Raw genomic sequence first — 22,744 nt, 5'->3', positions numbered from 1 at the left:
AACTATAATATAAAGTGATCGGCTATTGACTACTGACCCTTATTCTCAAAAGAGGGAGGCTAAGGTTATGTGGGATCCCAACACATAAAACAGATGAATATGGGGTGAAGTGTAGTAAGAAGGGAACCTTAACCCTCAATATCTCCACCTCCCTTACCTGGGATGGGCCTGTCTTACCTCTTATCTTCTCCAGTAGTGGGAGGGGAGGAGAGAAATAAATGAATGGTACACATTAATTTGTAATAACCTTTTTTGATATAGCTAATAGATGAAAAAAATTTTTCTCTTTTTCATACAGCAACAGAACTGACAGAAAAATATTGTTTTTCCTTATTCTTGCCATAATGAGGTTCTTCATGTTATACAATTGTTAAAAAAAAATGTACCTTATTTATAGCACTATGGCAGAGTTTACTGGGCTTAATATCTCTGGACCCTTTACTGGCCAAGACAGCAAACAACCTATATTGTAGTTGGCTCATCTATAAAATTAAACTTGTATACATTAGGGATAACACTTACAAGACACAAATACTCCTCTGCCCCGAGTATTGGTACAATCTCAAAGCTCTTGAGATTGTATTGAGCTCTTGTATTGGTACAATCTCAAAGCTCGTGGTACGACACGAGCCTTGGTACAATCTCAAAGCTCTTCCCCTCACTGTTTTTCTAAATCCAATCTATTGGGGACAGATGATAAATGATAAGATATTCGCCATCTTAACTAGATGACCTCCAAATATTCAACAAACTCTAAGTTTTATGAGTGTTATACAGATAGGAGATACGTATGTCACAAACAACAAAGCCGTTCTAAGAAAAGCCATGTTCAAAGCTATATTTTCTGTATAGACTTTCTTTGGCTCAAGCCATGGGCAGGGAGGAATGCCAACCAGTTTCCCTGGCCACAACTGATACTCAAGAGTAGAGTGCGTAAATTAAAAGTAATTACACACAAGGAAAGACAGTCACCTCTGACACCTCCCTCTTGGGATGTGGATCTTGGGAAATATGAACAGGAAGTATGTGCCCAAAAGAGACTGTCATGTTATGATCAGGTGAGATCCCATATGATATAAAATTGAGCTGTCATTATACTTCCTCATAGGACTCCTGTATGTCCTAGTTTAAAAATTTTTTAAAAAGCATCAGACCCCCAAAGTAACAGAGACTTTGAAATTAAAAAGATGAACTTACTTTCCCAAAGCTTAGGAGTTAAGTGAAGCAATGGCTTAGTTATTTCTCACTTGATGACATGTTCAAAGTGCAGAATTTGGATTAGAAAGAACTGGAGTCTCAAGTTTCTGTCTATAATTAGCCTAAGCAAGCCTCTTAGTTCCGTTTCTTCATTTATATTTTATCCAGCGGAAGATTGACGCGGCTCTCTTGAATGTTTTTTGTTGAGGATTAGAATTTAGCTGTGAAAGCAGCACCTGGCGGGACCTGCCACGTGTCCAGCATCTTAAATTCTGCAGTCCTTTGCAGTGGATCAGCTTCAGTGAGGATGTAGGTGCGGTCAGAGAGGAGGAGAAGGAGTAAAAGATGGATTTAGAAATTTATCAGACGGAGGACCACGTTGAGGATGGAGATGCTGCTAACCCAGATAAGTAACATTTACTTCCGCGGCATAACAACATACCCCAAAGGGAAACAACATTAAGTGAACTGTCAGTGAAAAGAAAGTTTTCAGCTTCAAGAGAATTCCAGAAACCATCGTCCATGTCTCTGCTGTTATTTATGTGAATGATTCAGAACAAAGAGTTGTCTCTTTTTCCCCTGAAGGTCACCTGGGAGAGAAAATAAGTAGCTTTCTGGAACATTCCAGGTCAGGACTTGATCCCTTTTCAGTCCTGAAGATCCTCATTGGATCCAACTGTAATCTCCCCTGACTTAGCAAAAGCCCTTTTCAACTTATTCTGCCCTTTACTGACAGAAAACTGCTCATTTTCTTGTGGCTAAAGTTCTTTCTACATGGTAGTTACCTTAGCCTTCTCTTAAAAAAATAAAATTAAACTAAATAAATAAATAAAATAAAAAGTTTACTTTCTGTTTTTTGCATACTATCATTTTTCAACTAATTATTCATCATTATTTTTTCCTGAAATGTCTTCTTTTTGCTACATCTATTTTTTTTATAAAATGATAATGATGCCTATTATTTTATTACTTTGAAAAATCAGTTTTATCATTCAGTTGTTAAATTCTTCCTCTTCCCTATCAGAACGGAGCAGAGCAATTATTGGACCCTGAGGTTCCACTCCCTGGGAAGCTTAGATTTTGAACAATTAGCTGGTAAATTATCTATGGGCAGAGAGAGAGAGAAAATATTTGGGGATGTCTCTTCAAATTGCTCCCTCAGATCTTGCACATGCTAATCATAATAAAACCTCAAGACGCTGAAGATCTCATGATGCTGAAGACATTACAGGTGCATTTAAAGATTAAATGCGAAAATAAAATTCTTTGTTTTAAATCTGGGAACTTTGCCATCACCCCACATTTTTTTTGTTTTACTGTTTCTTTAGAAGTAAACACTGAGTTGAAGCTAAACCAAAAGAATGGGAGCTGAAAATATTGAACTGCCTATTGGCATCTACTGCCTTTGAACATGTGACAAGCTGCCAGGTCACCCAGGCTGTGGGCAGAGGCACTTAGCATTGTCACCACTACGAAAGGTCGGGACCCTGCAGCAAGGCTGAACAGCCTTCAGTCACAGGGGGGCTCTGGGTAGATGAATCAAGTCTTTCAGGAACAGTTAGACGACAAAAGCAACATACAGTACTTGATACCTGTGCTCCCAAAGGCCCACTGAAGGAAAATAGAATAAAATATAAAAAAATAACTCAGATGCTTTTCAGAACAAGCTTAATTAAAGTTTTTCTCAAAGGTTGGTCTGACTTTTGGGGATAGGGTGTGGAGGGAGGAAGACGGGTTTTATAAAATCTGAAATCTATTTCTTTTCTCAACCTGGGACCTCTCTTTTGTATAGCCTCCACTTTTTTAGGTTCTAGCACACATAGTTCTCATTAAATCTTTTTCTCAAAATGAAAAAAGTAAAAATAAAACACCTCTTCTTCTGACTGACGGCTTTTGTGTAATGTTTAATCTATGTTTTATTTTCTGGTAATTGAATGGCACTGCGTCCAATATTTCCTTCACTGTCCCAGGAAATCATTGTTTCCTGAATCTCCTTCATGCAGTTAAGGGATGTCAGAATGATCTCAGAGGTGGCAGGTTTTGCTTATCTTAGGACGACAGCACTCTGGTCCCTGGGGGAAAAAACACCCCCTGTTTTTAAAGATTCCTCTGCAATATTCAAATAGTTCTAAATCAAAACATTAAAATGTGGCCCTTCTAAAGGAAAATAGATAGCTAGAAGTCACTAGCGGAGTCAGGCTGTAAAAATACGGAATTTAGTAATTAGGTGACCATGGCTATGTCATGCCAAGAACCTCTGCAGAACTGGGAGCTTCTGAGAGCAAGGCAGCCTGGGCAGCCCACGGGGACATGCCCAGGATGCTCTCCTGATGGGAAGCCAAATTTGCTACAGGAGAAAGGGTGCTTTGGAGAAAAGCTGATTACATATTTCTTGGTTGCGTTTTCCCTAAGAAAGTCAAAACACTTGAAGCAGAAGTTTTGTGGATCCTTCTTTCTAAGCTCCACCTCCCAAACACACACCACGATGGAGCTTACCTTCCTACAAGCCTCAGTGGCCTTCACACAATGACCTTTAACCACAGAGCCCTCTGAACTAACAGTGAGGACATCAAGTTTCTGGGTTTTCTCTTTCTGATGTCTTCCCTCCCTTCTTCTTAAACTCTTTGGGGTATCCAGTGCTTAGCCTACTCATCTTCTCTACAATCACATTCGAAAGAAGTAGACTTCAATTATCCTTAACTTTTAATCACTCAAAGGAACTCACTTGAGAAGAAAATGCATATCCTGCTGACCTCTCCTAGGCATTTATACTTTTAAAGTCTTTGATTTATAAATATATGTTGGGCAGATAAAATGTATTATGCTCACTTTGTTAAAGATTATGCTGCCCATGAGGAGGCCATCTTCCAGGTGATATTAATGTGTGTTGGGGTGGGCTAAAGGCAGGCAGAATCCTTGTAGCCTGGGGCTTGGTTTTGGGATTAAGCCTTTCCTACCCTTTTTTGATGTGGGGCGGTACAATCCAATCATGCCTCAGAGAAGTGACTTTGTATTAGAGACTTCCCTATTTTGCATATTGGATTAAGAGTTTGGATTTCTACACTATAAAATGGGGACGGAATAGGAGTTTGCCCTCTTGGTTCCTGAGATTATCATTAGCAGAGAGAGTAGAGCCAGCAGCGGAAGGAGGCCACGTGGAGGAGGCCAGGAAAAGCAGCCAAGATGGCGGAGTGCTGAGTGAGATGCCAGTTTGTGTAGTGTTTGTATCTGGGATAAGGAAGGAGATGGGGAACTGAGGAGAATAAGGCTGGTGAGCTAGAAACCTTTGATTCTAGGAAACTCGGATAAGTCAGTGGCTTTGTGAGCACTGAATGTGAGTAGGTTTTGGAGCCCAGTGTGTATTTTTACTTGCCCGCCGGGTGCAAGCTAGAATTAAAGACTATGGCCCACCAGTTTGTGGCTCCGTTGTTTCTTTACTGACTGTCTGAATCCATTGCGAACCTGCATAGGCCAGGCTGCTGTGATGGTGGTGGCCCTGGCTGTGGCTTCTGGCTTTACAATATACATTGAAAACTTTTGGTTGGATGGACCCATGTGCTTCCCCTGAAATCCTACTGTATTTTCTGGTAAGAACAGATACTTGTTCTTAGCCAAAAGGCTAAGAAGTGATTCCTACTATATTTTCTAATAATGGGTTCTGTCCTGGATAAGTAAACAGAGGGGGCACTTCTCCAAATGGTACCACACTCCCCTAAAAAGATGAGCACCCAGCAAGGGTCTCACAAGGACCTTTTTCCCAACCCAGCTATTCCTTAAAGGCAAAGCCATTTGTCCAAGATGAGGGCTCATTCATCTTGTATTCCCAACTGTCGGAAGTAAGCCCTTGAACCTTATCCAAAGAATTTCCTTTGCAAAAATCAATTTTATGGAGAGATGGCAAACATCACTTACCTGAGGCTCACTACTGAGCTAACCTTTTATGTATTTGTTCAGCTCAGATGTGCCTCTCTTCAGAAAGCCTAAGATAGATTTGTCTTGTAACTAGAATAAAGATTCAATATACATAATCACCAAGTATTCCCAAGGCCCCGGGGTAGAGCAGAGACTCATCAGAATCTCTCTCTTCTCAAGCATGGCAATTATCAGCTTTCTCAGCCCTAAAGCTCTTATCACTTTCTCCCCCAGACCTCATGGTCTGTAAGATTTTATCTATAGACAGGCATGTATTAAGTCATAATTCATTTTCCCTTTTCATTAATCTAAGAAACGCACCTGCCAATAATCAGAACTCTGGCTGGATTGAGATAAATATATTACAACAATGACTTTATATAATCCCGGCCCAAAGCAAAAAAACTTGACATTTTAATTAGTCTGTGCAGTGTTATTATGAATAAATGTATAATTTCTGTTAGATTTATTTTAGAAACATCAGAAATAGTTCGTGGCCTGACCTGTGGTGGCACAGTGGATAAAGCCTTGACCTGGAACGCTGAGGTCGCTGGTTTGAAACCCTGGGCTTGCCTGGTCAAGGCACATATGGGAGTTGATGCTTCCTGCTCCTCCTTACCTTCTCTCTCTCTCTCTCTCTCTCTCTCTCTCTCTCTCCTCTGAAATGAATAAATAAAATAAAAATAATTAAAAAAAAAAAAGGCCCTGGCCAGTTGGCTCAGTGGTAGAGCGTAGGCCTGGCGTGCAGAAGTCCTGGGTTCGATTCCCGGCCGGGACACACAGGAGAAGCGCCCATCTGCTTCTCCACCCCTCCCCCTCTCCTTCCTCTCTGTCTCTCTCTTCCCCTCCTGCAGCCGAGGCTCCATTGGAGCAAAGATGGCCCAGGCGCTGGGGATGGCTCCTCGGCCTCTGCTCCAGGCGCTAGAGTGGCTCTGGTCGAGACAGAGCGACACCCCAGAGGGGCAGAGCATTGCCCCCTGGTGGGCAGAGCGTCGCCCCCTGGTGGGTGTGCCGGGTGGATCCCAGTCGGGCGCATGCGGGAGTCTGTCTGACTGTCTCTCCCTGTTTCCAGCTTCAGAAAAATACAAAAAAAAAAAAAAAGAAAGAAAGAAATAGTTCATGGATCCTCAATGCCATCCAGTGGACCACCTACATGAGGACAGAGTCTAAGGTTGTCTTCCTTCTCTGATTCCCTTTGGCCTCCAGCTTTCTCTCTTCTCTAGTGCTAGGTTCTGAAATACCAATGAAACAGACTGGCTCATCCAACTATTAATGGCTCGTGCACTTCCCTCCCTATTGTATCTCTTGATTCTTGACAATAGAAGGGCTCTTAACGTGGTAACATCCCTCTCCCCCAGGTTGGCCCTGATGCCCCCACACTTCTAAACAACCCTCCCATAGAGTGATATCTGTGAACCAGCCCGGAAGGTGGGTAGCTTTGCCCAGAATTCCCCAGCACTTCAATTTGGCCAGAATACATGTTTTTGTTTTTGTTTTTAAAAAATAAAGCTTTGCTAATTCAGTTGGGGGAAATACAGTTGCTTCTAAAAATAAAATGGTTGGCTTTTGGACTTTTTTTTTCTTTTCTTTTCCTATTTCTTTATTTATTGGGAGGGGCAGAAAAGCAGGAACATTATATAAGCAAAATATTGCTTAATTAATTGCACTCTGTACATTTTGAATAGTTTGACCTGAGGTTGTGTAGTCAAGTCTGACAAAGCCATCAAACAAAGGGAGGGTAAATACATATAGTCCCACTGCTCTCCTATGAAATTCAAAACTTATACTTAAATACTAAAAAGACTCTCGTCTTATTCCTAGGCAAACATTTACAATACAAATTTAATCCATGTATAGTACTTTCTTTAAAATACTGTTGTCTACCATAAACTACATTGGGTGTGGCCTACAATGTTTAGCCACATTAGAGTGACATCAGCATATTACTTCTAGAATTACCTCTCTCTTTATGCAGGAATGAGCATTTTAAAGAGACTCCTATTACTGCTTTAAGTGAAAAGGGTTTCAAGAGATATGCCCATGATTATCTGCATCCTACTTATTAACATTTTCTCTTTAAAACCCATCAGGAGGTTGGGCTGGTCCTTTGTCTCCCCTCCTCCTAGATTCTCATTTTCCTGGTCTCAGTGAGAGGAAGGGCTCCCTCTCACCCTGCCAGAGGGCTGGAATCCTTCCCCAACAAGCCTGAGAAGCCGGAGCTGTGATCACACCTTGTTCATGTTTCCTACCAGGAATTTACACATCTCAGAGAAATAGGAAAGTAAAGACACATAGAATTGGAAATTAAAGACAAATCACTTGAATGGTTAACACTTATATGATTCAGAAGAAAAGTTCTGTTGGGACTTTATGGGGAAAAAAAAAAACAAAAAACACCCCGCATCAGCACATCCTCATTAAGACAAGAATCGTTTCCAATGTCCAATATCCATTACCTCTGTTCTTTAAAGCCTATAAATCTAAGGAAGACATCTTTTGTGGTAAAATACTAGTCAATACTTTAAAGTAATTGCATGGAGGCTTGATGTTATGGACTCTCCCCTCAGACTTTTACACGGATTCATAACAGCAGCGGGCCCTAACGGGGAGATTTGTTCCTTCTCCTGAGAGAATCATATGGCACCAAGAGGCCATTTTTCTTGGGCTACTACTGAGCTCAGCACTTATGGGTGGGTTGTCCTGCTCTCTGCGTTATTCAGCGAGCACTAGCCCTGGACTCCACCATCAGCTCCTGCTGCTTATTCGCCCATGTTGGTCAAATTCCATCACACCACTCTTTTACCTGTAACACTAAACTGTCCGTTCTCTAGAACCGTGGGAAAATGGAAGCACATCACAGGCTCCTGGCTAGACCAGAACGTAAACTTAATATCCAAACCTCCTGTCCTTGGTATAATGTAGCTTCTCTCAGGAGGCTGGTCTGTCAGTCTCTGTCACATTCCTGAGCCACTAATGACTTCTAACAACCTTTGAAGGAACGTTGATCCTTATGTTTTGGGCCGTAAGATCCAGTGTGCTCACCCCGTTCCAGCCCCCTTTGACCTCAGGGACCACATCTCCCTTGTGCTGAAGACTCGTCTAAAATAACATACTTCCTTACCCCCAAAGTTAACTGAAATGATTAACATTTTTGCCAGGCTGTATAATTATATATGTTTCCTCTCAAGTTAGAAATTTCCTTAGAGAAGACTCTATCTTTTCAGCCATACTTACCTGAAAGTGCTCTTCTTACAGTAAGAATTCAAGAAATGTTTGTTAAATTTAATTGAAACAAACACTTTAGTGTTTAAGTATAAAAAATAAAAGTGGCTTGCCTTGGTCCAGTTAGTGTTGCTCCTTTGTGAAGGAAGTTGGGTGGTTAGTGCACAGTCCCCCCAGGTGTGCAGGACAGGATGGGGAAGCTAGAACAGCCCTATCAGTCTCATGCCATCCACTTCCAAGCTGCACAGGCCTCCCCTCACATCCCCTTTCTCCCCTTCTAGGCCCTCTGAGAATCACTGCATGAGAGATGTTACTGAAGCTATCAGGTTGTGCCTGTGCCCATTAAAGAGAGAGAAAAACATTTAGCAATAGATGATCTTAAAGAGCCTAAAGCAATAACCAAGGTACCAGGAGACATGATGTTGGGTGACAGTGGAATTAATGACCGGTCATGAATGTTAACATGAAATAGGGCAAAATGGGACTGGTTGGGAAGAACCGAGGATGGTATAACCCACCAGGAGAGGTAAGGACCCCTGGCATCCGGGAGTCACTAAAGCCAGTATCACGGCTGTAGGCAGAGATGCAGCTTTGGGTGCTGTTTAAGGAATCGCAACTGAGTATGCAGATTTCTGCAGGAGGGATGCTGGTATTTGCCTTAACTGCACACAAGGCAAAAATGAACTGGTGAAACCCGTTCCTGATGCAGAGGAAGAAAACCTCAAGAAAGAAGAGGGCGCTTGTACAATTCTTGGGGAACAGGGAATGGCTGGTCCAGTGAGTGCTATTCTGCCTTCTAAAATGCATCCTAAAGACTTGAGGAATAAACAAGAATTCTGTCTGACATGAACTCCCCAAAACTCTTAAAACGTCAGTAGGTAGAGTTCAGCTCCTCTAGGAATATTCATGCCCAAGTCAGAATGATATCAGCATGTACACATACACAAACACGCACACACAACTCACTGGCCTCTCCACACCTACTCTGGACCAGATATCCTTCTTCTGTGCTCCTCCCATAACTTTGTATCAACACCTCTAGTTACCTAGAAGTTACAAATGAGCTATGACCAAACATCGATCAGAATGACTGCAATAAAAATAGTTACCACACTGAATACTGGTGAGTATGCAGAGAAACTGGGTTTTTCATACCCTGCTGGTGGGGATGCAGACACTTTGAGGAAAATTTTGGCAATTTCTAGAAAAAAACAAACAAACATGTGCTTATCATAGATCCCTACAATGGTAAATGCACTCTTGGGAATTTACCTCAAACAAATGAAAACTTGTAAATAATGTGCTCACAGTGTTCATAGCAGCTTTGAAAGCCTAACACTGGAATCAGTGCAGATGTCCATAGACAGGTGAATAGTTAAACAGATCATGGAAACACACTAGAGATGGAATAGAAATTGAAAATGTTGTTGAAATAATTATGGCCAAAGGAATAATCAGAGATTATTTGTGTTCTGTATTATTTATACTGGGCAAAAGGAGATAGAAACAGTTGGAAGGTCAAGTAGCTAGAATGTGGGCTCTAGAGAGGTAGGGTCTTTGTCTTGGTCACTGAAGGATCTCCAGCAACCAGGACTGTGTCTGGCATAAAGTAGACACTCCAAAAATATGGACTGAATGAATAAATGTGCAACATTAAGAAGATAAATGCATTTGTAATTCTGTAATAAAATATTAGCAAACTCTTTAAACCTTCTTGATGACATGGGGAAATGCCCAGGTTAAAACGGTTTATAAAATTCTGTTTAATCTCAAATGCTAAAGATAAATGAATGAATGGCTAGACAAATGAATGGACAGGTAATATAGTTAAAGGGAGCAATTCCTTGGTGTAAGGTTTTGAGGTACTTTGGTTTATCATTATACTTCACTGTATTTTCTAAGTTACCTTCAAAAGTTTTATATTATTTTAAATTTTCTTTTAATTTATTGATTTTAGCAAGAGAGGAAGGGAGAGAGAGAGAAAGAGAGAGAGAAAGACAAAGATCTGTCCCTGTATGTGCCCTGACCAGGGATCGAATGGCAACCTCTGTGCTTCAGGACAATGCTCCAACCAACCGAGCCATCTGGCCAGAGCATAAAAGTGTTATATTATTTTTTTAATCAGAAAGAAAGAATGAGTAAAAATGTTTGTAAAACCTTGAGATCTAGTAAATGAGGCTTTCATTCTTGATCCTCCTTTGCCATCGAGCATGGATACCCTTGTACGTATATTGCCCTAGATTCAGCACAAATTTCATTCCCCATACTACATTCACCTGTATCTAAAAGCAAGGCTTCCACATTAACTCCCTACCTAGCACCCCATTTCTGACATCCCTGTTCCAGAACCTAAACCACAGATAACTGAAATCCCCATTCCCCCTTCTGGGTCCCTCTTAGCCATGATTTCCTTTAAAAATGATTTTGCTCTTTGGACCTCCCATCTACCACCTTTACAGATGGGAGTACATGAATAACCTCCTGACATTGACCAATTTCTGGATCCCTTTCCTACTATGCCTTGGCCTTATTGGATTAACCATCTTAGACACAACAGCTACGTCAACCAGCCTGAGGTATCCTCTTTTGACCAGACCAGCTTTTGCTTCAGGGCCACCCTTTGGGGCTAGCTCCCTCCCAGCCTCATTTCCTCATTAAACCCCATCTGGTAAGGTTCCCAAGTGGTTCTTGCCCAATATTCACTCCCCTTATGACACCAATTCAAGAGCTATATGGCAGAGCTGTACCAGCAAGAACCAAGGTAGTTTATCTCTCTCATCTGACATTCTCCCTACTGTTGATTTTTTTTTCTACCTGGCAACACCAAGATGGCCCTGAGAATAAAACCATCTCATAAACGTAAAATAGGCAGGACTTAGGTCTACTGTCAAGTCAATAACCCAAAGACATGACTTATTGTCAATTATGTTGAGAACTCAAATCATCATCCTTTATTGCTTGCTCTCTTTAAACAATGCATGTGGGGGAGGGAAGATTTAGGAGATAATTAAACCCATCAGAGCTAAAGGAAGATGATTTACATGTGAAACTAAAAGGCTCATTCAATAATTACCCAGCATGATAAGAAATTGAAGTAGAGAAAGTGAAACTTTTCTGAAAGAGAATATACTAAATAGAGAAATACTTGGCATCATGAAGATGAGAAGATGCTGTTCCTTGGAAGTTTATAAAAATGAGTAAATGTTAGCTTATAATGAGTTTCAGTGATAAAGCGATGACTGAAGTTATATCAACTTGCCTTTCAGACATTATCAGAAGCCTTTCTTCAGATTAAGGAGAAATGATAAGTGATAAGCCATTATCTGTTACATAAAGTTCCAGGGCCATTTTGGAAGTCAGAAGGAAATAGTATCAGTAGGACAGATTAAATTTAATTTGGTATTAAATTGTTGCCAATGCATACAAGATAGTGGAATAAACAAGCTTTAAGTCACAAACTAAGGTTATTTTTTGCTTGAACATCATTTGGTATACGAGGCAGAGAAATAAACCTTTTATCCTTGCAAACCCATGTCAAAAACCTTAACTATTTACTCACCTGAGACAGCCCACATTCTTTCTTTCCTTTTTTTTCTTTTTGTCAAAAACATGGTGTCCCTTAGGGCAAGTGGGAAATTCTGGTCCAAAACCCTTCTAAGTACATGCACCTAGTTCTCTACCCTATTATATGCATGCATCAAAGGAGACTGAGGAAGCAGAGTCTGAAAATACAGCACCAGTTCTTTACTGGTCCCTGGTCCCAGAGTCACAGTATTAAAAAGAAGGCATTTCATCTATAACCCTGATCGGCATCCCTTACAACAAAATTCTAACTATGCATCAACTTGCACAATTCACTTGAAATCAATATAGGGAAAAAAGAGTAATTATTTTTAAAAAGAAGTTACTTATTAACCAAGGTGATTCCCTCTCCAAGGGGCCTCACAGTGCCCCCTCTTCAGGAAAGTAGAGCACCTTGGAAGAAAGTCTGGCATGCCTCAGGTTTTCCAGGGAGAACGTCACTTCCTTTGCCTTCCTTTGGCTGCCTACATGTAAAAAAAAAAAAAAAAATGTTATTTATTTACTCTAGCTGCCAAGATATTGTTTGCCAATGGATGGATGGGTGGAGTTTCTATTACTGACCAGATAGGAAATGAAGCACTAGTTCTGTGCAGGTGAACAAGCCCAGCTCAGCACTTTGCTCTTCTATTAACTTCCGCTACAATGGTATTTCTCAGTTGGGGATTCCATAGGTGCTATGAGGTAAGACAGTATTTTAATATGTGGGCTGTCCATTTCAGGACATTGAACATCCATGGACCCACCAACTACCTGCTGGTTTGTTTCTCATGCACAGTGACAACCTAACAGCCCCTGGACACTTCTGAGTGCCCAGAGGACATTCTGATGCCAGTTGGCAACCACTGGTAACTAATTGGACTTATTGAGGTATCAAGCCTTATTGTATGATATTATTTAAAAGGTTGTAAATCACCAAATTGAAACACTCTCCAGATGACAAAAAAAAATAGGAAAAATAACTACTACTTGTACAAGAAATAAAAATAAAACAACCTATTAAATTCAAATGGAGACAAAAATAAAATTAAAAGTAACTATGTCACTGTATATCAATCTTCTTTGAAATAATAAACTTTAAAAATGGTAATAAATATTCAACATAAAACAGCCAGACAGAACCTTCATAACTGATGAAAATGTAAAACAGCACAAATATTCTGAAAAACAATATGAGTATTTACAATAAAAGTAATAGAAACAGTTTTCTTCATATTTGTGAATCTGGTGGGACTTACACTCCCATAAAAGACAGAATAATAAAAAAAAACTAATATTAAATATTTCATTTGCTGTAAAATTTTAGTAAATGCATACATAGTTTAATAAGTATGTTTTTAATAACTATAAACATACACTGCAGTGAGCAATTTACCAAAGGAAAAAATGTGTTTAGATATGAAATTTCAGATTGAGCATAACAAAAATGTATTACAGGAAAAAAATTCAATATCCATAAACATAAATTTAAAGTAATTTTTCTCTACTTCCTAATGCAAATAGCTCCATTTCATTGTACACTCATTGGTTGCTTCTCCTGTGTGCCCTAAATGAGGGTTGAAACTATAACCTCGGTGTCCCGGGACAACACTTTATCCACTGAGCCACCTGGCAAGGAACACTGTAAATGTTTTCAATATGCAATTTTATTCAAGACAATTGACCTTTGCATTTGAATTGGCCGAGTTCCTTTCTTTACTAGAACTGCTCATCCTAAAGAACTCCTTCCAAGTCCTCAGCAAGATAATTTGCTAGAACCAAATCAAAAAGTGCAAAGCTAAAAAGAAAAAAATAAAACCTTAAGATTTTATTTAAAAACACAGACACTGTTTATACTTTTAGCCACAAAATAAGAGGGCTATAAATTTCCACCTGAACCATCACCCAGAATTTATGGCTACATAATTGTCTGGACTATTTAAGAAATATGCTCAGAAGACTGAAGAGAGGCCAAGAAGCACTTGGATAAATTTTAACATCCGTGATGACCTCAGAGTTACCACTACTCATTCATTTATTCAACAGATTTATTGAACACATCCTGTATTCCGGGGAGAGTTCTAGGATCCTTGGGGTACTTAAGTTATCAAAAATCTCTGCCTTCATGGAATTTCACTGGGGGAAAGGGAAAAGACACAATAAACATAAAACATCTGATAATATATATATTATATATATGTGTATATATATATATATATATATATATATATAAAATCTATAAGAAGATGATACATGTTATCAAAAAAAAAAAAGAAAGAGCCAAGCAGAGTAAGTGGCAGCAGGATTGTTAGGGGTCAGAGCAGTTTGTAGTATTAAAGAGAACGGTCAAAATGATCTTATTAAGAAAGGTAGGGCCAGGCAAAGACTTAAAGAAGCTGAGTAGTTGGGTCAAGAACATGTTGGGGGAGGAGCATTCCAGACAGGGTCCATAGATTGGAGAGTATAGATCAAATCTGAGGCACAGTAAGGTAGCCAGCGCGTCTCAAAGGAATGACACAGTGCAAGAGAAGGAAGAGGGGAGGCTGAGAGACAACAGAGGCCAGATCATGGTGGATCCCATGACTTTTTGTTCTGAGTCAGATGGGATTTTGAGGGTGGAGTGTCATGAACGCATGTGCATTTTAAGAGGACCAATCTGCCACTGTAGGATAATAGCAAAGTAGAAGAGAGATCACTTAGGAGGAAGGCTCTTTCAGGAACCCAGATGAGAGAAGATGATGGCTCAGGTGAGGATGGTTATAGTGGATTGGTAAGAAATACTGTACTTGGATTCTGGATATAATTTTAAGGTTTTTCAAGAGATTGAATGTGGGATATGAGAAGAAGAGGACAGTCCCAAGATGACTGAAAAGTTGACAGAAGGAACCAAATTGCCATCAGTTGAGTTTGGGAAGACTATAGGTGAGTGGGTGGAGGGAGAAGTTACATAACGAACAAGAACCTTTGGTTTCACAACTGCTGAATTTGAGATAGCTACTAGACCCCCAAGGAGAAATGCCAAGTAGCTGAGTAGGTACTTTGATTAAAAAAAAATATATATATATATATATATATAGAATTTAGGAAAGAATTCTGGGATAGCTAGGAGTGCAAATTAAGTCATCAGTATGCTGATGTTATGTTACTGTATGTGGATGTTGTATGATCTAGATAAAATGGATCTAAATAAAGGGAGTAAGAAAACAGAGAGAAAAGAAGAGGACCGAGGTCTTAGCCCTAGGGTTCTCTGACATCAAGGCTGGGAGAAGAGGAGAAAGCAACCCAGGGGAATAAGAAGGAGCAGCCAGTGATGTAACATCAAATGAAGACTCAACTAGTGAATCAGATCTATCAAAGAGAAAGGAGGGACTAAACGCTGCCAAGGGGAGGAGGCTCTGGACTGACCATTATGATTGACCAGGTGCAGGTCACCAGTGACCTTAAAGGTCAGTTTTGCTGGAATTTGCATAATTGAAAGCCTGACTCGAGTGGTTTAAGAATGAATGGGAAGAGAGAAAGTGGAAGCATTGGGCTTTGTACAAAAGTGCGCAAATAAAGGCAATAGCTGATGGAGGAAAGTGGATTCAGCGAAGATTTTGTTTTGTTCAAGATGAAAGAAATGACAGCATTTTAAAATGAAAGTAGAGATAGTCTAGTATGGAGAGGGGCCAGTCAGTGATGCATAGGGAATGAATAAAGAACTTCTAGAGTGCTTTCCTTGAGTAGGCAAAAGGTAATGGGCTCTTATGAGCAAGTGGAGCAACCAGCTTTCAATAAAAGCAAAGATGCTTTATATAGGAACGGGCCAGAAAGCAGAGTGTACAGATGCAGTTGTTGCTAGGGAAGTAAATGGAGTGTGGGCGTCTAGAAATTCTCTTCTGATTACTTCAATCTTCTCAGAGAAATAAAGGTTTATCACCTGAGAATGAGAAGAGGCAATCAAAGCAGAAAAGGTGGAAAGGAGTCTTTTTAGGTGAGCAGAGGAGGGAGAGGATTGGGAACGGGTAGTTCAATGGCCTAGCATCATCAAGAACCTACTTTAGTTTTATGGTCATAAATTTAGAGTTATGGGCATGGACAACAGTGTGGCGATTGCTGAGAGGGGAGGTAGAGGAGAGTATAGGAAGAATAAATGGTGATGGACGAAGACTTGACTTGGAGGGTGGTGAACACACAATACCGTGTACAGAAATGTGTTGTAGAATTGGGCACCTGAAACCTATATAACTATGTTAACCAGAGTCACTCCAATCAATTCAATTAAAATAAAAATAATAAATAAAGTGAGCCAAGACAGCCAGCTTGTGTGTTTTTCTCCAGAGATATTCAGTTGCAGGGTGCAGGCTTAGAAAGGCAGAGAGATTCCACTTATTTAGGGTTGTGGCTTTGCCAAGCAAGTGAGAAGCCAGAGCGGGGCAAGAAAATATATAGATAAGGCACAGGAGTAATTATAATGATAGGCCACAAACCTGAAGCCTAAGATCTAAAAGAAATCAAAAGCCATGCACTCTGTCCTCCTGTTCTTATCTTCCCTTAGGTTTGGAAGGATAAGATCATCTTTTCGACATTTTCTATCAACTCTATGGCAACCAGACTTGGACCCACGAAGACTATTCTGTTAATATGTATTGATTGTCTAGTCACTTCTGGGTGTGGAAATATAGAAGGTTCTCCAATCTTCAGTGATCCTTTCAGAGTTAAGCCCCACTGGGTCTCACAGATGGTCTGTAAATTTTATATGTGAAACACCATATGTCACGTATCAAAGTTCCATACTTACTTAGCTTCAAAGTTTCAGGTTTGGGTGGCAATGTCATTGATTGCATCTGTGCTTCAAAATCTGCTATCCAGAAGCTTCTATTTTCTCTTCCCCACCCCTTTTAATCCCTTCAACCAGATGCTCCCAATTTCCTGCTTCCTCAGAATGCGATCTGGCCATCCTGGGGCTGAACCCTGCTTCACCAGGTCTTACATAAGAGCCGTGGTCCGGGAGCAGGGAGCTACCATCTGTCTCTTCCCCTTCTTCATTTCTTATAGGTTCTTGATTCATAACTGCTATTTCAGAACTGTTTGAAGGATGACTTCATTTTCCATAGTCTTGTAGAGTGCATCATCTCTGCCCCTCTGTTGTCTCTGACCCTTTCTCTTATCACTCGTAATGTTGGTTATCTACCTACACACCAGTGCTGGGACTAATAGCATCTCAGCCCACCTGTGTGCTAAATCCTAAGTGCTGACTCCACTAATTCTGCTTAACCTGACGTGGAAACTAAAGCACTTCAACCTTCTTATTCCAGCTCACTCAATATGGAATTAATGACATGAGAACTAATGTGTTTCAGATTCCCATCTCAAATAATTTGCGAAAATTCTATTTTTAAGTGTGTCTTGCTAAGGTATCTGGGTCTTCTCTAATTTGAGAACAAATCATCTTGCCAATGATTCCAATATGAATTTACCTCACTATAGGTGAGCCATCGCTTAAAAAATCAATTTATAGGTCTTTTAGGCACAGAATTAAAGTGTTCTAGTAATCACCACACTGTTGTCCATGCCCGTGACTCGCTTTAAATTAATGACCATAAACCTAAAGTGGGTTCATAATGTTGCTAGACTATTGAACTACCCATTCCCAATCCCCTCCCTCCCTAAAAGGGCTTTTTTCTACCTTTTCTGCTTTGATTGAACATGCATATAACAGAATGCATTAAACAATTTTATTAAAAGTTAAGTGTTCTGTTTTGTATAGAACTACTCGTAATTAATAGTACAATAACATTAACAGGTGTGCACAATTTTTTAATGCTACCACCACATACCCTATGCTAGGCTCTGAGGATGCAGAAGTGAATGAAATAGATACTGTTCTTGCATCCAAGGATTTACAGTCTAGCAGAGAGACAACTATGTAATTACAATGGGGTTATATGATGAAAGCATTTTTAGGCCAAAATCATGCAAAAAGCCCCTGGACTTTATTGGACATTGTCACAAATGTTTTTTTTTTTATGTTAAAAAAAAAGTGCCACCAAATAAAACTTTGAAAGTAATAATTTAATCCAGAACCAGGAGTCCTGGTAATGAACTCATTGGTCTGTTGTTTAACCTGTGGAGATATAGATCCCTATAATTAACATATGACTTGTCTCAAATACCTTAATCCTTGCAGCTTGACATTCGAGGTTACTCCTTTATGATAGTGGCTTAATTTCTCCACTTTCTAATTACTTTTTCCCAAGCATCTTTACTTATCAATGTCTGGTACTTACATCCTTGGCAAAAGTCACATTGATATATAAATGAAACAACCATTTTTTTATGCATACAAATATCAGACACTTAGAATAGTCATTCCCATACAGGAATGTGAAAATATACTGAGGCTACACATAGAATTTAAATAAGGTTCATTTTATACCGCAAGTGGCTACCTACTTGTAAATATGTTGGCTGTATTGAGACTCCTCCTTTTCTATCAATTTTGATGGTTCTTAAGTTGGGAAGGAAGCCATTTCTTTGCATTGCCAGAGATAAAGTTTTACATGAAAATTCAGGAGTCTTTGATTCTTTGTCTTGATTTTATGGTTTTCTTTCGGGGACTTTCCCAAATGATTATATTTAATTGTTTAAAAAGCACCTATCGAATGCCCGCTATGCATAAGGCATAGGGGTTTACTGTGAGACACCAAACAAATCAGTCTGGTGTACCCAATGAATATTCAACACCAGTCCCATAGAAAACTAATATGAGGGCAACACAAGTTCCTCCCTAAGGTCATCTGTGATTTGCATCATATGTTCTTCTCTAAGGTTCTTGTGATTTGCAAGAACAATCCAGCTGCTACAGACCCAAATTCATGTCTTGGAATAGATGGGGAAAAAGGCACCTAAAACCTATAGAATTTTTGGTATCTTTTTTGTGATCATAAATACTATTACAGATTGGTTCTTTGCACTCAGAAAAGACTTAAGTTTTCATCTAAATTAAGTTTTCATCTACAGCCTTGGCTGGGAAGAGACTCAGATGCCACATGAGTGGGCACAGGCAAAGGGAAACTTAGAAAAAGAAACATTCAAAAACATACCAACTTAGAAATATTTGCAACTTGTTTGTCGGCTTTGTTTTGAACACGAAGACTCTGGCTTTGTGTGTCTAGTCACCAGATTCCTAGTCTGTTGATAATGAAACCCCACAGGAACGTGGGGACATAAAAATCTGTGCATCTGTTTCTTGCACCTAACACCTTGCAGAAGAGGGTATTTGATGACTGCAGCATGCGACAGAAGAAATGTATCCTTTACTGCTGTTGACCAATGGATCTCATAAGTTGCCCCATCTTCTTTTGAAGCCAACATCTAGTAATTAACCCTTCCATCTGACAGTGTCTTTTCCACACTGTAGTCAAGAAACATTGCACACTCCTAACAGCTGTGACTTCAGCTGCCCTCTGCTAATGATAACTTTTTGTTTCCGTTCCCACTTGCTAAAACGCTTCCCTCTAATTTAGTGACCTGAGCAGGGATATTAGGGAAAGTGGAAAACAATCACTCAGAAACTCATTAAACTATCTCAACACCAAATGAGAAGGGGCACGCATGAGGAGAACGGAAAGCACTGGAAAGGAATAATGAAGATCTCAGAGTCGTTCATTACTGCCGCTGTCCGTCTGGTTTAAATCAGTCACGGACTTTGGAAAAAGAAAAAACCATCGGCGTGGCATTTAAAAACAGTAGGAGCTACTATGTGCCGTGTCTACCGAGAAATAATCTTTAAAGAGAAATCCATTCTCATCTTTTAAGTTCAAATGCTAGGATGAAAATTAAAATTGACTCTGGTTTTTGCAGGAAAGTACCACAGCCCTGGAATGTATCCTCATGGAGTCTTAAAGTTACCTGTTTCCTCTGGTGAGATTAAGGAGACTATGAACTAAGACAGTGGGATCTTTCTATCAGATGAACCAGTTACTTGTTGTTTGAGCATAACTTCATCAGTTATCCTGTGGGAACTTCAGTGTCTCCATTCATAAAGGGCACATTTAACCACTTAGATTGCTGGGAGGCTATTAGGAGGTAATACATTCTTTTTATTTTTTTTTTAACCAAAAGAATAAGAATTTTTTGTAACTTAATCGAGATATAATTGGCTAAATATCATTTTATATGACAACACACAGTAGCTAATTGATAAACAAATATGAGATGAGCCATAAGTGTTAGCAGTGGGGGTAGTGGATAGGGAATGTCTTTTAGATAGAAGTACTCCATGAACAAGTGAAAATAAGAAACATGAACTATATCCACAAGAGGCCATGCCCCTTTACCCAATGAAGCCGCTTTCTAGAATTCGCTCATCTCATACCTGCTACATAAAGCTTTATTCTAACAACCCAATATTCTTTTTTGTCTTCAGTAGATAAAGTAAGTGCCTCCAGCATTCTCTATATATTTTATTATGTATATACTTGAAGCTTGTGTATGGTCTTTAATACCTATTAAATAAGTCTAATTATTCTCTGAAGCCAATCCCAAAGCCATTTCTTCTGGAATGAATTTAAACACCCCTGGTTCTGAGGTCTGGCCATGGAGAGACACTAGATGAGAGTTGGAGTGAGGCTCCCTTCTGTCACCCTCACTAGAGGGTTATTGTTATTCCCTGTAAAGCCAGAACAAGAAGGAGAACAGAGCAGAATGTGTCTACCAGAAATCCATTCGCCAATTTCTCTTTTTAAAAGACAGCTACTTCTTGCTTCAACCCAGAACAAATAGAGAAGAGAAAGGCTCATGTTCTTTCAGCCATTTGAGTCATCTGTGAGTTAAGTGGACTGGGAAATAGTAAGTGAGAGGAACACACTAAATGACAAGCAGCATGAGGTGAGTATTTGTGCGATGACTGTACCCACAGGCTGTAGTGGTCCCATGACAGAAAATTTTAGCTGAACTTCTCTGAAAGGTAAATCATGCAAATTCAGTCTTCATCAATGAAAAGGAAATGTTTGATGCTGAGTCAATTAACCTGAGAGGAGATGATGATGATGATGATGATGGTGCTGATGATGATAGTTGATAATGATGAAGATGATCAAAATGATGATGATGACACTGATACTCTGTACCAGGTGCTCTTCTAAATGTTTTATCATGAGGAACTCATTTCATCCTCAAAACAGCCCTATGCAATTAGCACTGTTATTACCTCCAGTTTAAAGAAAAAAAGGCGCCCTGGCCGGTTGGCTCAGCAGTAGAGCGTCGGCCTAGCGTGCGGAGGACCCGGGTTCAATTCCCGGCCAGGGCACAAAGGAGAAGCGCCCATTTGCTTCTCCACCCATCCGCCGTGCTTTCCTCTCTGTCTCTCTCTTCCCCTCCCGCAGTCAAGGCTCCATTGGAGCAAAGATGGCCCGGGCGCTGGGGATGGCTCTGTGGCCTCTGCCTCAGGCGCTGGAGTGGCTCTGGTCACGACATGGCGACGCCCAGGATGGTCAGAGCATCGCCCCCTGGTGGGCAGAGCATCGCCCCTGGTGGGCGTGCCGGGTGGATCCCAGTTGGGCGCATGCGGGAGTCTGTCAGACTGTCTCTCCCTGTTTCCAGCTTCAGAAAAATGAAAAAAATAAAAAATAAAAAATAAATAAATAAAATAAAATAAAAAAATAAAAAAAGAAAGAAAAAAAGGCACAAAAAGGTTGAAAAACTTATCAGGATAATCTAGGAAGTGTGAGCCAGCTTTCAAACCCAGATATCTGACTCAAAGGCTAGCAACATGCCAACATCCAAGTCAAAAGTAAAAAGTTTAAGCCCTGGCCGGTTGGCTCAGCGGTAGAGCGTCGGCCTGGCGTGCGGGGGACCCGGGTTCGATTCCCGGCCAGGGCACATAGGAGAAGCGCCCATTTGCTTCTCCACCCCCTCCCCTCCTTCCTCTCTGTCTCTCTCTTCCCCTCCCGCAGCCAAGGCTCCATTGGAGCAAAGATGGCCTGGGCGCTGGGGTTGGCTCCTTGGCCTCTGCCCCAGGTGCTAGAGTGGCTCTGGTCACGGCAGAGTGACGCCCTGGAGGGGCAGAGCATCGCCCCTGATGGGCAGAGCGCCACCCCTGGTGGGCGTGCCGGGTGGATCCCGGTCGGGCGCATGCGGGAGTCTGTCTGACTGTCTCTCCCCGTTTCCAGCTTTGGAAAAAAGAAAAAAAAAAGTTTTAAAAAATAAAAAAAAGTAAAAAGTTTAACCTATCACCTTGACATTGTCAATTTTTCAGAATTTCAAAGTTGCTGCAATTGACTGAATTGTTGTTTTCTTTCCATCTAAGCAACTTAATCTTCATGAATAAAGGCATTACATCCAAAGCAAGGCATAACAATGAAATAGATTTTGCAAATTGAATCATTTTTTATTCCTTGACAACTGAAATTTAGTTAAGTGGCCATACAAGAGTAGGAGACTCAAGCATTTGCATTTTGCATACACAGCTCAATATTTATTGGAATAAGATTCGTGTTGTGAAGAAGCCCATTTTCCAGAACAAGGGGAAAATGTTATAGGTTTAAATTAGCCACACATCATGTCTTTGGAAGAAAATCTATTTTTATTTTATTGTTGAGAATTAAATCTGTGTAAGATCAGGAATAATTTTTCCTTCTTCCTTCTATTTCCTTTTAGAATGGGGTGGAGGGGTCTTTTGGGGCAGAGTCTGTGTGTTTAAGTGGCCACAGTGTTCACAAGGACCACATCCTCCTGACAGTAGTTCATGGACTCTCCTGATTTCCACCTTCTTAACCCTCAACTCCTTTAAAACTTATTTTTTCTATAGCCATGTCTCTATAACATAATGGCCTTTTCTGTGAGCAAAAACAGTAATTGAAATATTCAGTCT

General features: G+C 40.3%; 1 non-coding gene across 1 annotated transcript; it reads left to right on the top strand.

Moving 5' to 3' along the window:
• The first annotated feature begins 12,244 nt into the window (after window positions 1-12,244).
• LOC136396036 (small nucleolar RNA SNORA67) lies at window positions 12,245-12,385 on the top strand. The gene has a single exon (XR_010749467.1). It is a non-coding gene; the product is annotated as a small nucleolar RNA SNORA67 (small nucleolar RNA).
• Window positions 12,386-22,744: the final 10,359 nt, after the last annotated feature.

This window comes from Saccopteryx leptura, chromosome 2 (genome assembly GCF_036850995.1).
Source record: "Saccopteryx leptura isolate mSacLep1 chromosome 2, mSacLep1_pri_phased_curated, whole genome shotgun sequence".
NCBI lineage: Eukaryota > Metazoa > Chordata > Mammalia > Chiroptera > Emballonuridae > Saccopteryx > Saccopteryx leptura.
The sequence above is the reverse complement of the archived record's forward strand: the minus strand, read 5'-3'. Positions and strand labels throughout refer to the sequence as shown.